The sequence below is a fragment of the Protopterus annectens genome, chromosome 1.part0, assembly GCF_019279795.1.
Source record: "Protopterus annectens isolate FY-2018-M chromosome 1.part0, PAN1.0, whole genome shotgun sequence".
NCBI lineage: Eukaryota > Metazoa > Chordata > Ceratodontiformes > Protopteridae > Protopterus > Protopterus annectens.
In genome coordinates this window covers 911,786,544-911,802,584 of record NC_056725.1, presented here as the reverse complement: position 1 = coordinate 911,802,584, position 16,041 = coordinate 911,786,544, and the positions used below count along the sequence as shown (strand labels likewise).

The following is a 16,041-nucleotide window of genomic DNA, read 5'->3' as shown; positions in this document are numbered from 1 at the left end:
AAATTAATCGCATGATAAACGATGTCATAAATTAATTAATTTCATATCAAAAAGATAAAATTAGAACAAAATAATCCTTTGTTTTACATATACATAGTATCAAATAATACATATAACATATAAATTACTTTTTCATTTGTAAGAAACATTTTATATTTATCATTTCATTTAATCCAGGGGCATAGTTTGCTCCTAGGTATAATTGCCAAAGAGATTCTTTACATTCCAAAATAACTTTACTATCTCCCATGAATACTTTTTGGCCTACACTATCCAAGACAAAAAAAGTGAACTTCTTAAAATTTTTACATGCTATGGAATGTCTTCCTAAAGCATTAGCTAAATCTTTTTTCTTTATAGCTAAAAGATGTTCACTAATTCTTTTCCTTAAACATCTTGTAGTCATACCAATATAATAGCTTGGGCATGAAAGACACTGGGCGATATAAACCACCATCTCACTATTACATGTATAGTAATTTTTAGACCAATCTATTTTCCCAGTATGAAAAAATTGAACTGACGAAGAATTACTTATATATTGTCTACAATTATTGCAAGCATAGGTCCCTTTAGTCAGAATTTTACTTTCTACAATACCATCACCCATATTTACTCCACGTTCTAATAAGCTCTTAATATTGTTTTTTTTTTTCTTAAATGTAAAATTAGGTCGTTCACCTATAAGTTTTATAAGATCCTGATTGCCAGGTAATACCTTCCAATTATCTACTATAATATTTTTAATACACCACATTTTATTTGTAATAGGTAAAACAAATGCACATGTAAAATTCTTTGTTATTGTTAACCCCATTTCTGTCATGTGCAATATTGTGTGTAGACAATTGCATTTGAATAGACAAAATAGGACAGGCTTTACCCGTTCTCAAACCTATTACTTCATTTTCAATAAGTTCTAACCATAACACATCATATAACCTCTTCCCTCAAAAAAATGTCCTCAGAGTCTTCATTTCACTAATAAAGGTTTCATCTTGCGATGTTAATCTACTCAGTCTAATAAGCTGTCCCTTAACCACTCCTTTTTTCATATGGAATGGATGTAGGCTTTCTCTATGTTAATATTGATTTGCAAATGTAGATTTTCTATAGATGTTACTAATAAACTGTTTAGATGCTACATCATATGTCAAATGTAGATCAAGAAAATTCAAACTTTGACCATACCCTCCTATGGAAAACTAAAAAAAATCTGAAGTGCCATTCAGATATGCTACAAATTTATCAAAATCTTCAGCGGTGCCATGCCAAAGGAAGAACAAATCATCAATGTAACGAAGGTAAAATAAAATGTTTTTACCGAGATTACTGTTGTCAACAAATTTGTCTTCCTAATTCGCCATCACAAGATTAGCATATGCTGGAGCAACTCTTGCTCCCATTGCAATCCCCAAAATCTGCTTGTATAATTGATTATTAAATCTGAAGAAATTATTATCAAGCACCAATTCCATCAGGGTACAAACTGTGTTAATTTTAGAATTATTTAAAGCACTGTTTTTAGACAGGTATTCTCTTAGAAATTCTACCCCTATTTCTTGGTCAATACATGTGTACAGTGAAGAAACATCTAATGATGCAAAAGAAAAGTCTTAATTTGGTACATTTAAATCTCTTTATAATTCCAACAGATGCCAGAAATCTTTTAAATAATATTTTGAGGCTTGCATGATGGGATTAAGAATAAAATCCAACCAAGTAGAAAGAGTTTCAGTTTTGGATTTAGTGGCCGATATAATCGGTCTGAAGGGAGGATTTAAACTATTCTTCTGTATTTTTGGTATACCAAAAAAGACTGCCATTTTTGGATGTTCAACTTGTAAGTATGTATAGCTTTGGTGATCTTATTCACCTTGGCAGAACATATCAATAAACATGTATCTAAGTGTAAATATCCATGATTAATAAAGTTAACATCCACTTTTTTATATTTTTTGTCATCTTTTAACAAGTCTTCTATAGAACTATTATAGTCTTTTTTGTCCATGATAACTATTTTGCCCCCTTATCAGCCTTAATCACTCTTAGCTGACTGTTTTCGCTAAAGGTTTTCAATGCCTTTGCTTCTGATTCATTTAAGTTTTTAATGTTCCTATCAGGTTTTATGGGTCTAAAGCCTGTTTCACATTTATTTTGAAATACTTGAAGCGTACTTAATAAAGGTGGATTATAGTTATTAACTTTTCTAGGATCCACATTAGGAGAACCACAATTGATATCATGCATAATATATTTTAAATTCAATTTTCTTAAAGCTAGTCTAAAATCAACAATAACCCTAGCTATATTGAAGGAATTATTAGGAATAAAAGAAAAACCTTTCTTTAGGAGTTCAGTTACGGGTTGTGAAAGAACCACACCCGACAAATTGTGAATTTCTATATCATATCCAGTAGTGTTACATCCAACTACCATTTCTTTCTGCTCCTGCCCCTTCCCTTTCCTTTGTTCTGTACTACTTTGGACCAGGTCGGTCCCCGCTTGTTTCCTTGTTTGTCTACCAAAAAAGGGGCCACATTATTAGAAGTGCTTGCCCCTTCATTAACAGTAAAATTTGTAGTACTATTGTTTTCATGCATATCCGTGGTTTGACCACTTTCAACATTCATTGCAACATCATTATTATTAACACCAAAGGAGCTCTGTGAATTATTGTTATTTTCAACACAGTTTGAATTAAGACACAAAGTGGGATTATTTCCACTGCTAACTACTTTGGTGTTTAAATGACCACTATAAATGTTCATAGAATTGTTGTTGTTCACAGTATATGCAGTCTTATTTCCATAGGCAAAAATATCTCGCCTTAATTTCTTTTGTTTTCTTGCCACTATCGTGGCTCATTGCCTCTTCGCCTTTGCTGCAATACCACAATATAAATTGTTAAACAAGGAAAGACAAGCAAAGTTCTTAATCTTCTTGTCTAAGTCACTCATTTGATTCTTAGTGTCTTCTAACTGTTTGCAATAATGTTCCGTTAGTACACACATCAAATTGATGCCAAAATCGTTGAACATATCTACAAGTTTAAAATAAACGCTGTCACCAAATGAAACACAGTTAGGGAACTTATTTGTTTTCAGTCCTTGTGAAACACACTTAACGTTTAGTGCATTCCGTTAGATAACTGATTTCAACATCCAGCATAACATATTTTAAAGTTAACTTCTCTAGCTCAAAAATAGTTTGTTTGCAAGATTTTTGTTCAAACATTGAATTTGAAGTAGTTTATTTACAGATGCATTCAGATCAAATTCTTCGATGTCAGCAAAAGGATTTTTGGTTGTTTGTAAAACATCCTCCAAAATGCTGTTTTGAACTGATGGTATATCTCCAGACTGTGTCCCATCAGCCTCCGAGGCAGGTGTATGATTTAAAACCTTCCGACCTTGTCCGGAAACGTTTTGTTCTTCATTGGATCCAGTGCTACAACTAACTGCATTTTCAAGTCCCCTTTGAATAGCAGTTGTAATCATGTTGGTAATTTACTCCAAAAAAATGAGCAAAACTGTCGGGAACAGGATGAGTGGATAAATTTAAAAGCGTGTCCTGTGACATACTTTCACCAGTTTTAGATGGAACCAGACCAAAACTCAAACTCCAACACGAAACCTTAGTAAGTTGCCACAAAAATCTTTTCACAAAACAAATGAATAGACACTGAAGGTCTAATCCAGCCAACTTATGAAAGTACGGACACCAAAATTATTGCTTTCATTCACTTTATTTCTTGTGAACTTCTTCAGAAACAGTTTGAACTCCACTCATAAACACTTTATATAATAATACATTTAATCACATGATAAATTATGTCATTAATTAATTTCATATCAAAAAGATAAAATTAGAATAAATCCTTTGTTTTACATATACATAGTATCAAATAATACATATAACATATAAATTACTTTTTCATTTGTAAGAAACATTTTATATTTATCATTTCATGTAACCCAGGGGCATAGTCTGCTCCTAGGTAATATTGCCAAAGAGATTCTTTACATTCCAAAATAACTTTACTATCTCTCATGAATACTTTTTGGCCTACACTATCCAAGACAGAAAAAGTGAACTTCTAAAATTTTTACATGCAATGGAATGTCTTCCTAAAGCATTAGCTAAATCTTTTTTCTTTGTAGCTAAAAGATGTTCACTAATTCTTTTCTTTAAATATCTTGTAGTTATAACAATATAATAGCTTGGGCATGAAAGACAGTGGGTTATATAAACCACCATCTCACTATTACATGTATAGTAATTTTTAGACCAATGTATCTTCCCAGTATGAAAAAATTGAACTGACTAAGAATTACTTATATATCTACATTGTCTACAGTTATTGCAAGCATAGGTCCCTTTAGTCAGAATTTTACTTTCTACAATACCATCACCCCTATTTACTCCACGTTCTAATAAGCTCTTAATATTGTTTTTTTTCTTAAATGTAAAGTTAGGTCGTTCACCTATAATTTTTATAAGATCCTGATTGCCAAGTAATACCTTCCAATTATCTACTATAATATTTTTAATACACCACATTTCATTTGTAATAGGTAAAACAAATGCACATGAAAATTCTTTGTTATTATTAACCCCATTTCTATCATGTGCAATATTGTGTGTAGACAATTGCATTTAAGTAGCAAAATAGGACAGGCTTTACCCTTTCTCAAACCTATTACTTTATTTTCAATAAGTTCTAACCATAACACATCATAACCTCTTGCCTCAAAAAATGTCCTCAGCGTCTTCATTTCACTATTAAAAAAATATGAAGTGGATGTAAGCTTTCTCTATGCAAATATTGATTTGAAAATGTAGATTTTCTATAGATGAGTTTAGCCATTAGTGAACAAGAACTGAAAATGTGTGCTGCTCACTTCCATTTAAAAGCTTGATACAATTACTTCTACACTTTGTAAGTGTAACCTGGCTGACACACCCACTGCAGGTAAGTGAGTCTGAATTGCTGCTGTGCTTTCCTTCTCCCTACCAGTAATCCTTTACAGCTGCAGTCTGTTAGCAACAAACATTGAGGGAGTGTCTGCACTATGCTTATACTTGCTACATGGAGCCAAAAGTTTGGGATTCAGCAATACTAAGTTCACACCTCATTTGTATCTGTACTGTGTTCACAGGCCTGAATCTATACTATAAGAAGGTAACTGTGTGGCTAGGGAACCTGAAGGTTGAGAAGATTTGTGTATGTAGACAACACAGAAGAAGATTGCTATTAATTTGGATTTATCTGCACAGAAGACCACTGATCTTGATATGGTATGATTATTTTTTTCAGTTACATAGTAGATTTGCTCACATTACTAGGAAAATACATTATATATATATGCATTAGAAAAGGGAACTTTTATCTGTATGCACTTCTTAGAAGCTTACTGGTGGCATAGGCATTTTGTCATATATATATATATATATATATATATATATATATATAGATATATATATATATATATATATATATATATATATATATATATATATAGATATAGATATATAAGCAGTACTTTTATATATGTGATATTTATGTGTAATATCCTTTTTTGTTTTATGTCACCTAGCATTATGGCACTCAAGTGCTCCAATCCCCGCAAACCCACTTTCAGTGATTCCAAAAATGATGTCATTGTCCAAGCATTTAGGTGACATGGTGCTTTTCTGCTTGAGAGAGGACGTGGGGATATGTCTGACAGAATGCAGATTTGTAACCAGATAGTGAATGATATGGGGGGGGGGCACAGCAGGACTTATTATCAGGTGCATCATAAGCCCACTGATATGACTTCATCGGCCCAGAGGATAGCAGCTGTAGTGACCCATGGACAGCTGGCTAGAGGTGGAGGCCTGCTACAGAGCCACCACTGACACCAAATGAAGAGTTCCTGTCCACTGTCAGAGATCCAAAGAACTGAGTGGAAAGTGCACAACAACATGTGATTGATGTTGGTGCTAATGTTTCAGGAAGGACAAGTATGTCCCAGGATATACTTCCAGGTAAGGTTACATATGTCCGTTTTTAACATTTTCTTGTATAGTAAAATATTGAAAGTAATAGTTCAGTTGTTTTAATTATTTTGGGGGGAACCTACTGATAATTTGATACAGTTAACAACACATTCTGGTTCATTACACATGGGCTTTGAGTGGATGTGTCAGCCAAGTTTCAGTTAAACGTATTGTTAACAGACATGTAAAGGAAAATTTGATCTCCCTGTGTTATTGTGATGATGGTGTCCTTACCATTTGCCTAACTTCTTCCAGCAAGTGTGGAGTCATCTACACATGGTAAGCCAAACAATTTTATTTGAGTACTGATAAGCATTTGACAGGAATATGCATTTATCTGCATGTGTGAGGTGGGTGTCATGAGTGTTTGTGCACTGCTGTACCATCTGTGACAGTGGCACCAGTGTTAGTTTGTTAATATATATTAAATTGTAGTGTAGGTATTAATTTATTTCCTGTGCTTGTTGCTTATAATTACAGGTGATCCTGCCAGTGGAAGTATAGGACTCCTACCCCCTGATGTCAGAGTATTGGCAGACTCTGATGTTGATGGTTTCCAAACAGAGGCATAGTTGGGGAGGGGGTGCAAAGGTTGAATCTGACATTGAGGTTGACATTCAGCCATCCCCCTGATTTCTGACAGATACAGCCTTTAGACCTATGCCTACCTATGCCAGTGAGACCTTAGATATTGGACAGGTGGAGGGTAAGACATTTGATCAGGGTAGTGTGGTTACTGTGGTTTCAGTGCCAGTTGACTCTGGTTGTAGCCAAGGTGTGGGCAAAGTACCATGCAGGTGGTTGTTAGGGGTGCTTGGAGGAGGCATGCTGTCCACCCTCCACCTGATCCTGGTGTGTCTTTATGTGCCACTCAACATATGTTTAGGGCCATCATGGAGACACAGGCATGTTCCAATAGAGCCTCCAAGGAAATGCTGAGGTTTGTAGATGTGACACAGGCTGACATGCATGACTGCCTCCACTGTATTGCCAAATCAATGGATCAGATGAATGACATGATGGAATGGGCAGTATCTGTGATGGAACATCTGCTGGGAGGGGGACAGCATCCACATGGTCTTAGGTCAGCATCATCATCTGATGTTAGCCAAAGTGGCCATGTCTGAGCACGCTGCCATAGTGGCATTACTTCCACTGCTCTGTCAGTGGTTGAGGTGTCTACACCCAGACATAGTATATCATGGGTTTGTGGTCCTGGGTGTACTCATCCCACAGACATCAGTTACATTCAGGTAGCTGCAGTGCATCTGACCATGGGCATGGACGTGCCAGTGCAACTGCTGGCAGAGCCAGTTCTCATGGTCGGGGATGATGACAGACTGTCAGCTGTAAAATACACTGGTTATACCAGTACAGCATACCAGGACAAAGAGGTAGCACAGAGCTTGGTTGTGTTCTTGTAAACATACTCAAACACATGTTTCTCCTTGTCTGCCCATTCAGGCACACACACATAACAGTTAGATGAGTCATTTGTGAGGCTCATTCTGTCTCAGTGGCCATTTGATACTTTATCCAAATGTTTGCCTGTCTTTCTTTCTTACTTATATGCACTCACTACCTTTTATATCAGCCTTGACCTTCTGCCCTCCCAAACAACACCCTGTGCAATGTCCCTTCATTTTCTCTCTTTTGGATTCAGGGATACAGATGTCTTTTGTCTGATGCCCAGGGTGCATAGCTGGCTGAGTACTTGGTGCATATGTGTTTTTGATGCTCTTTTGCAAATTGTACTATTTTCTTACAGGATTTTTAATGTTTACATATCTCTCAATCACTTAGACCAACAAAGCTGACCGAGCCATAAATAAAAGTGGGACAAAGGTCCAAAAATAGGGACAATTCTGAAATATTTTGGTCTTACAAACTTAGAAAGTTGATAGAATAACAGGTTTTGCATTACCATGAATTTCATGTGGGAAAGGTTTTGGAATTCCCAGGCAGAAACCGCACTGAGTGTACACAATTGCTTTATTGCTTGTTGAATAGCTCCACAATCTTGGAATGGCTGATTAACATACAATTCAGTTGCTTATGCTGAAATTAGCATGCCATGATGCTTACTGTGTTTGCATGGCTCTACACACCATGTAGAGCTGCTTACTGAATACAAAATGATATGCTTTTTTGTGCATGTCACTTTGTGATGCACACACAGTTTTTGAGGACCCTGTAGTCTGTATTGAATCTACACCAATGTTTTATTTTTTCAGAGAAGGGATTGAGACATATTTTTAAGTTGCATTAGTTTGGGCAGAGTTTTGGGGTATTGTTTAGTTGTTTGTTGTGCTGTGAGTTAATAAATATATAAAAAAGAAAGAATTCATATTTTTTTGAGCTGTAAATGTGTTTACAAATTGTGGTGCTCCTTAAGGATTTAACTGGACAAAATGGGGTACGAGAAGTTTACTCTGTCTTGAAAGTTCACCTTATTACACATTCCCCCACCTGGGTTGTATAAACTGCAATTATGTATTTTAATTTCTCTTTTTGTGTTGATCAAGTATTATATAACTCTTAATTGGAAAGACAGATTTTCTTTGTCATGGGATGGATTTAAACATATAGCTATTAAATAATTAGCTCACAAATACCTAATTCCCACCTTGAAACTCCACTCTTACTTTACTGATTACTGGAAGATGTTATTTGATCGACCCTGAGATTCAGCAAACTTCCGTACAGGGATAGCTTATTCCTGTACGGAAGGTGCCATTCCCGTATAGCACAGCAGTGTGCCATGCATATGCATGAAGGTGCTGCTGTGCTGCAATATGTACATGGAAATGTGTACGAGCGCACGGGGTGTGTCTGAGAACAGTGTTCTCACAAAATACACACCTCCTGGATAACAGAATTGCCATACAGCAATACAAAAAGAGTGAGATCACTCTTTGAACATCAGAGATGTGGCCAAAATGCTGTATAGTGTACGGCTGTAAAGTAAAAGTGTAGTGGCCACTGTCAAAATAGTTGCAAAGCATTAAAGAATGAAGTTAGAAAATAATGACAGAGAATTTGAAGTGCAGACATCATACCTTTCAGAAAATACATAGAAATCAAAACCTGTTAGTCTAACAGCCATAAAGTTTGCAAGAGAAATACTTAAAAAATGTCTGTAATGTTTTTTTTTTTTACATCAGCAAGAAAGTTTAAGCGTAACTGCGCAGGTGTGCCTGCTGCTTAACTACACTTAGCCAAGCTGAAACAGCCCAAGAAGTTAAATAGCAGTACACAAACATAGTCAATAATACTGGAATAGTGTAGTGGTAAATGCATATGTTTTGTAAGTAGACAGGCAGGGTTCTAGCCCCACTGATGCCATTTATATTTGGTATCTGAAATCACCACAAATGTAGTTTTTAAGTGTAATTATGTAGTAAACAATTTATATTTCAACCAGAGCAGTGTATTAGGGTCAGATGTGAGGTGTCAGTACAATAAAGTTGTGAAACCCCCATATAAACACAAGTGCCCTATACAGATAGTCACACAAGAATAAATGTAATGAAAGCACAGATATGGATGTTAGGGAAGGTAAACAAACTAATAATATGTTGGGAATGATGAATCAATCCCACACAGCTGATAGTCTATAAAACTAAAATGTATGTAATGCCAAGCATAGCACAGCCACACTTACTGGTTGTAAGCATTGCTTAAATATGAATGTTAAACAGTGAGTAGCCAAGCTAAGTGGATTTGCCCAGTGATAAGCAGTGCTGGACCCGCCCCTTTAAGCACTGCCAACCTTAGCTAAGCAGGTTTGCTCGTAGCTTAGCTGAGCTCAGCAGGTTCAAAGGTAATCAATTACGGCAAACTGTGGGAAATCAGCACTATTTAAACCTGTAGACAGGATACAGCCTATAACCAGTTGGAACTTATCACTGTAGGGACCATGGCTGGAGTAGGAAAAGGTGTTCACTTTTGTGCACAACGCTGGGGCATTCTGGAGTCCAGGGTCATTGTTGGACTCCTTGTTGAAAACCATGATCTGAGACTGCTGCAGGGCCTGTAGCAGGGCTCAGGATATAAAACAGAGGCCTGGGACTGTCTCGCCTATGAACTCACCAGTGCTACTGGGATCCCTCTGACTGGTCAACAGGTTTGGCATCACTATGCTGATCTCAAGTGGAGAAAGAGGGACCTTCTGGACCGGTGGAAACAAGATGGGCAGGGAATGCCCCAGTAGTGTGTAAGTATCAGTATCAATTGCTGTTTAAGATAGTCCAGGCTGTGTATGTGATGGATAGGTAGTCATAAATGTGTCTCTGTCTCCTGTACAGCTGCAGCTGAGAGGGCTTCGAACATGGAGGCACGTGGCAGCAGATTGTAAAGGCTGTGCCCAAGGTTGGTGAGTACTGATCTTGCTGGCAAGTATAATCAAAAGTAGCAGAATATCACCTGTCAGTGATATAATCTTTGTGTTGTTTGAATTAAATAAAACTGAAATTACCACAGATAATGCTAGTGATATACATAAAACTGTGATAACCTGTCAATAAAACTATACAATTCTGGACTGTTGTTTTTTATTTGCAATGTGTTAGTAGGAATTGGAAATGTGTATAGCTTTTGCACAGGAAATATGGCTCTGATAGCATTAAGTATCTATGGTTCATGTGGCAAACAATCAAGTCTTGTAAAACAGATTAAGCATAACACATTTTCCCTGCACTATGATCTGATAGCTGAATATTAAAAATGCTTGCTAATCCTTGTTTCCTGTAATGCAATATCTGAAAGTGTGAGTACACAATAGAACAACTGTCTGCCATGCAGGAATGTCAGACATACAAGGTCAGATTGGCCAAATCACAGACTAATAGGTAGAAAACACTCACATAAGAACTAGCAGTTCCTTGCTAGCTTGTTTTGATAAACACCAGCATTGTGACTACTTTTTGAACAAACTGGCTGAGTTTGAATCCTGGGAGGGTACTAAGCTGTCTGTATATTTTCACACAAGAATATGTGAGTATTGTTACAAACAGTCAGGTTGTATAAATACACATTTTCCCACAGCTTCGGCAGGTAAGGCAGGCTGGATATTAACCATAGGATGTGTCTCTCATACACTGTGTAGAACACACACTGGCCAGCCCCAAGGCTACAGATGATTGCAAGAGAAGTACATAGACCACTTAGTTTTCCCCAAAAAATGTCCCTCAAGTGTCACGCCATCACAGCTATTGGTCACTGCTTCTAGTACCCATGGTGCTGTACAAAAATGAAGGTGGACTATGACATTAGCACACACACATGCAGTATGATTGCACATATCAAAGCTGAACCCTTTTAATGTGTAGAAACAGTCAGGTAGTGTTAACTCAATTTTTTCCACAGGTCCAGCAGGTAAGTACAGCTGTATATTAGGTGTATGAAGTGTGAACTGATAACTGTGTATAACACCAACTGGCCAATCCCAAACCCATAGGTATCTGTAATTTCAGGTTATATCTGGAGACTACTGAGTAGACTATAATGTACAGAAGAGTTGTGAGCAATGTAATAAATAATTGTTCATTTCTCTGTCTCACCCCCACCCTATCTGCAACAATAATATAACCAAAAAAATAAATTGCATGTTTTTAACAATGCAAAAAAAACAACAACAAAGGAGGCTCCAGACCACAGCTACTAAAAACATATAAAAGTTTAATCAAAAGTGAGCGCTTTCATAGCTCAAGGCTACTTCATCAGACAAAACTTACATGAAAATGTGCAGTTTATATACCTTCAGGTTAAGTAATTAAATAATTAATTAGCTTAAAAGTACATAGTCAAATTCATTGACACTAAGTAAACTCAAAATGTAAAACTGCATAAAGAAGCATCTTCCACCTAGTTCATTCATCTGATATTATATAGGCTACAAAAAATGAATACATATCAAAAAACATATCAAGAAACATTTACCTAGTGCATAGGCCTATCTAACGATGCATATACATATTATAAAAACATATATTGTTACTATAAAAAGTTTTCATTCAGAATACATGGAATATATAATAAAATAAATACATGATTTATCTAGCCAATGTTATCTGATGCCTCTATCCATTAATACTGGTATAATACAAATTTTATCATTAATGCCCTTACCAACATTGGCTTGCAGCCTGATTATCCATTCAAGTTCCTTGACTTTGATTTTATTCTTAATACCACCCCCTCTAATACTGGATTTGACCATGTCTATCAAAAAATGTGATTAGAGGACAAGGGGTGAGAACCTCCAGGTTAATAACTAATGATATGAAATTTGAAAAGGAGTTTATGGATATGAAAGATAGATTCCTGGAGAGAGGCTATAGTGAGACAGAAATTTATCAAGTGACAATGGATATTAATAGCAGAAGAGAAGTAGATATTACCCCATACTTCTCTAAACAGGAACCCTCTTCCATAACACTGAAGTATAGAAACAACACATTGAGAATACCTTTCACTTACTCTAGCAATACACAGTTATTACAAAGGATTTTTGATAAGAACTGGAATATCTTATATGCAGATGACAAGGTGAAAGGAATCATGGGGGAAAGACCTAGATATGTCTATAAGAATAAGAAATGTTTGAGAAGAATATTATGTGGGCCACGACTTAGTCGTGAATCAACTAACTCTGAAGAGGGAGTGGTATTTGGTACACACCCGTGTGGGAAGTGCAGGTTCTGTGACTTTCTTGACAGTACAGGGAAGTTTAACCACCCTGATACAGGGAGGGTATATATGTTTAAATTCACAGCACATTGCAATACTATTAATTTAGGGTACCTAGCCACTTGTGTATTATGTGGCTGTTTCTATGAAGGGATGATGAAACGTAGACTATGTGATTGCATGAGGGAACACTTCTATGACATCTCTAGGCAAATAGATACCAATACCCTGGCGAAGCATACCATGGTATGTGATAATGAGCATCACTTCAAGTTTTTAGTGACAGATATGGTCAGATCCAGTATCAGAGGGGGTGGTATTAAGAATAAAGTCGAAGTCAAAGAACTTGAATGGATAATCAGGCTGCAAGCCAATGTTAGTAAGGGTATCAATTATAAAATTGGTATTAAATCAGTACTAATGGATAGAGGCATCAGATAACAGTGGCTAGATAAATCATGTATTTATTTTAGTATATATTCCATGTATTGTGAATGAAAACTTTGTATAGTAACAATATATGTTTTTATAATATGTATATGTATCTTTAGATAGGCCTATGTATTAGGTAAATGTTTCTTGAAATGTTTTTTGATATATTTTTTGCTATGTATTCATTATTTTTGTAGCCTATATAATATTAGATGAATGAACTATGTGGAAGATGCTTCTTTATGCAGTTTTACATTTTGAGTTTACTTAGTGTCAATGAATTTTTCATTTCATTCATTTAATTACTTAACTTGAATGTATATAAACTGCACATTTTGATGTAAGTTTTGTCTGACGAAGTAGCCTTGAGCTACAAAAGCACTCACTTTGGATTAAACTTTTATATGTTTTTAGTAGCTGTGGTCTGGAGCATCATTTGTTGTTTTTGAATTTTGAAGGGACAGTTTGCCTACACTACTTTATTCATATTTGCATGTTTTTAACAAACCTACTGTTGGGACATGCTCCCCATTGTTATACCAATATTTCAATGTCTGTTTATTGCTGCTCCCTGTTGAATCATTGGTGGCCTGTTGCTATCAATGTAACCTGCATGCTGTTGTAATATCCACTGTGGTTCCATATCTCCCTGGGTTCTGTTTGCTATGCAACTGATTGAAAATTGTGTTATGGTGTCTATTGGAACACCCATGCATGCTGTTATAACTAATCCTGGCATTGTATTGTTCATAACTAACCAACATATGTTGTAAACTATCAACACCCTAGCTCATCTCTGAAGGACGAGCCTAGCAGATCCACCTGTCCTGCCTCATCTGGCCATGGCACCAGGCCCCATCACTTCTTGGACCCACCTCTGATCTTCCTCATCTGCTTGTCCTGCACCACCCATGGGTAGAACCACTTCAGGGGATGGGGCTCACCCCTCAGAGTGGGCGCTGACAGAAGCCCATCACCTGATGTCAGGTCCAGGGTCTGGTGTGTAGGGAGATGCAAAAGGAGTTTGCACCTCAGCTACGGCAGCTTGAGAGCTACATGGTCCATCTTGAGGGTCAGCCTCCCCCTCCTGCTCAGCCTCCAGCACAGCCACCTTTGGGGCCGTGAAGGTGCAGTGGTGACTGCCCATGGGTGGGGAACTCAGTCTCACTGTATCCATTTCTGGGCTCATGTGCCTCTGATTCCCAACCATCCTCCCCATCAAGGTGTTCACCTCCCACATGTGTCATACACTGCCCCTGCCTGCTGTCTTGTCTGTTTTTCTACCCAACATCCCTCCACACATATAACCATTATCCTTCCCCAACAACCCACTCTCACCTTAAAATAAAGGGCAATCTATTCCCACAAAAAAATTACACCCCATATATAGCTGTCCATTTCACAGACATGTCCACTGGACACATGTAATCTTGTTCAATTGCCTAGGCAATACATTACTGTTGTCCTCATCCCTCTCTCAGGGGTATGCATATCCAAATTCACCTCCAAATTTAATGCATATGCACAACTGTTGCTGTGGGAGAAATGGACAGCTATGGACCTTCCTGCAGATCCCTATCCATCTTTCATCTTGTCTTTCCCCCTGCATGCCCCTTTTTTCACAAATTTCCTATCACTCTTTTTTCTTTTCTTTCCAAGAAATTAGCATGGGGGTTAGCGGGAGTAAGCATCGCAAAGCAAAGCTAAAACAGAGCAATCATATTTTAGCAATGCATACAGTCATGCAAACCCACTTAAAGCTGCTTTAAAGTGTCTTAATTATCCTCTCACCATCAGCCGTTGTTGTGGCTAGCAACAAAACTAATCAGCCCTGTCAAGTCTTGAACCCGGGAACCTTTATATTACAGTCTCTAACCATACCACTGCACCATCTGAGTTCTATAAGTTTCTTTTGCTTTGCCTAACTTATCATGCATTCTGGTCATTTACCATTAATGAAAAATGCTAGCAGCCATAGATCTTGAATCCAGGACCCTGTACACTGCAGTCAGAGACCATACAACTACACCACCTGAGCTGCGTAATCTGTGCTTGTTTAGTCAAACTTAACATTCAATAGAGCACCTATATGTTTAACCATGTATTACCATTGCTGAGCAGCAGGCAAACTATATGCTCAAACACAGAATAGGTAAACAGTGGTTATCATACCTAACTGAATTTGCGTATTGGTATGTGCCGCTAAGACAAGCCCACATAGTTTAAATGTCTGTATGTTTAACCGTGTGTCAGCTCCACTTTGCTTCATGCAAACCTGCATAAAGCCACTTTAAAGTGCCTTAATCACCCTCTCTCTATGAGCCCTTGTTCTGCCCAGCAACAAAATAAACAGCCTTTGCCTGTTTTGAGCCCAGCAACATGTACACCATAGTCACAGCACATAACCATTAAGCCATATAAGCTGTAAGAGCTCAGGATGATTTCATGAACCTATCTTGTAGGACAAGCACTGTACTATAGGGAATGTATATTGAGTACTTACGTATTATCGCAACCAGATTTTCCCGATAATAGCTCTTGCTTCCTGATGCGGAAATCTAAAAAGAAATGTATGCAAAATCACACTGACAATGTCAACTTCATCTAAAACCATTGTTTAGATAGCAAAAACATTGTAAATTTAAAGGAAAGAGTGCTTGTTTCAAGCTATGCTGTTTTCCAACATCTTGTCACTGTAAATACATTTTATACAGCAGCTATGTGTAATACACGTTTCATATCCCCAGCCATGAGCCTGTAAATGTTGTCAAAGTTATACTTCAGATTAGTAAAGACGATCTACACAGATATTCAGTGGTAGTGAACTAACCCCAAAAAACAACCTTTATAAATACAATGCATTTGTGGGATCTA

The 16,041-nt window shown here is 37.0% G+C and overlaps 1 long non-coding RNA gene across 1 annotated transcript in view; it reads right to left on the bottom strand.

The window, feature by feature from the left end:
- Window positions 1–15,735, bottom strand: part of LOC122801630 — a 191,521-nt gene extending 175,786 nt beyond the window's left edge. Inside the window, exon 1 of the long non-coding RNA XR_006364771.1 lies at window positions 15,671–15,735. This is a non-coding gene — a long non-coding RNA (uncharacterized LOC122801630). The remainder of the gene's footprint in view (window positions 1–15,670) is intronic.
- Window positions 15,736–16,041: the final 306 nt, after the last annotated feature.